We start from the raw sequence: 2243 nt of genomic DNA, 5'->3' as shown, positions 1-2243 counted from the left end.
AAATATTTCACATACTTTTGAGAATCCAGCATTTAGTTGATCCTAATAAGTGCTCGTCGTCACAGTTGTAAACACAACGGCTTTCTTCTTTCGTGAGGGGGTTTGGCGTCACGGCATCTTTGTTTCCAAGCGGAACGTTAAAGAACTCCCGGAAATCCTGTATAATTCACCCAATCCGATGACGACTTCGAAACTCCTGAAGTGTTTCCACTTTTGTGTTCCATATGGATCAGACGTTCAGCCAGCGGTCCGTGGGCGTGACGTCTGAGGCTGAGACTAGGTAAGAGTCAAACCACTGGGAGTGCGGTTCCTGAGATGCCCTTTGCCAATAGGGTTGACAGCAGTGTGTTCCGAAGATGAACGGAGATCTTACGGGTTTGGAACGACATGAGGGTGAGTAATTAATGACAGAATTTTCATTTTTGGGTAAACTAACCCTTTAACTGTATCAAAAGCAGCGGACAGATCCAGCAAGATAAGTATTGAAGATTTTTTTTTATTTTTTTTTTATTAATGCTCAATAACATAAGAACATTGTCAAGAAATTACATACAAATACATATAATAAAACAAAAAGAGGGAAAAAAAGGATTATACAAAAACAATGAAAAACAAAAGATGACAAGACAAGGAGACACAAGAATGCATACATTACCACTATTGAAACAATAACATACAAACATTAATATACAGGGAAAGCTTTTAAATACATGTATTTTCTTTAAACATTTCTTCATAATATTTTATAAATCTTTGGGATTTTTTGTTATTTATATAACTAAGAGATTTAAGAAGTGATATTAATTCAGTTTTAAAATGGGGATAGGATGGAATCTTATTTGCAAACTTTTGTTTATGAATAAAGAATTTGCCATATAAAATAAAGAAGTTAACAATATACTCTAGGGGTCTATTTTTATCATCAATATAATAAAAAATAATGTCTTTTAGACTGAAAGAATAAGTAACATTGGCCGAATCGAATATATAGGAACCAAGGTCAGACCAAAATTGCTTGGATATAGGGCAATCATAAAACAAATGTGCAAATGTCTCTTCTGATTGCTTACAAAAAGCACATGAACTGTCAATGTCCAGATATTTAGAAATATTAGAGTTTACAGGATATATTTTATGTAAAATTTTGAAATGTATTTCTTTAGCTTTATTGGAAATACAGTATTTTCCAGGTAAAAGCCAGGCCCTTCTCCAATCTATATCTTCTACCAAAGATCTCCAATAGAACTTTCCTCTTGGAGAAATTTTTTTCTTGAATTGAAAGATTTGGCGTACATGTCTATTGGTACATTTCTTGTCTAAAAAATCTATTCCATCCAAGAACAAAGTAGATTGTATTGTGACTGTTCTTCTTGGATTATATAGGGAGTGGCTTTTAACAAGATGAATTAACTCAGGTGAGATTGCTTTAACCACTGTATTAAACACTTTTGGAGGAATCGGGAAATTGTGGTAAGTCATAAATTGCTCATAAGTAAAAAGGTTACCCGAGTCATCAAATAAGGAGAGGATACCGTTAATATTATTTTGGAACCACCTGGGGAAAAATAAAGATTTATTTCTGACAGTGATATCTCTGTTATTCCATAACCGTGTTTTATGAGGTGAAAAACTATGAACATAACAGTTTCCAAGCAAGGAGACATTGCTGATGAAATTTGGACAAGGTAATAGGTAGCTTAGAAGGTAAATAGTTGCAGTTTAAAATAAAGGAAAGGCTACCAATTTTTCCAAATATTTGGTTGGGGATAAAGTACCAAATGGATCTGGGATTGGCAAGACATCTTTTAAGCCAATTTATTTTTAAAATGTTTATCATGTCAGAAAAATCTATACCTCCTTCTCATCTGCAATTAAAGAGCACCTCTTTTGTTCCAAATGAAATCTAAAAAAATATTGTTGACTTCTTTGGCAATTTTGTTCTCAACAAATAAAAATAAAGATGGATATACAAACTGAGAAACTGGCGATTGTTTGTGTACGCCGACATTGAAATATGACGTCATTCACGTAACAAACTTCCTGTTCAGGGGCTGCACTTTCGATATTTGTATTGGTTGTTTTTAAGAATAAATTAGGTGCAGGTCGTATTAAGTGCATATCAAGATGTAACACATATGTGCATATAATTTTATTATATCATAATTTCATACACTTCTTTATTCAAATTTTTAAAAATAACGAAAGTGGCGTGGTTGAATCGGTCCAGGCAACATGTCATTCCT

The sequence above is a fragment of the Sinocyclocheilus rhinocerous genome, unplaced genomic scaffold (genome assembly GCF_001515625.1).
Source record: "Sinocyclocheilus rhinocerous isolate Xijiao unplaced genomic scaffold, SAMN03320098_v1.1 scaffold1115, whole genome shotgun sequence".
Lineage (NCBI taxonomy): Eukaryota > Metazoa > Chordata > Actinopteri > Cypriniformes > Cyprinidae > Sinocyclocheilus > Sinocyclocheilus rhinocerous.
Note: the sequence above shows the minus strand (reverse complement) of the source record.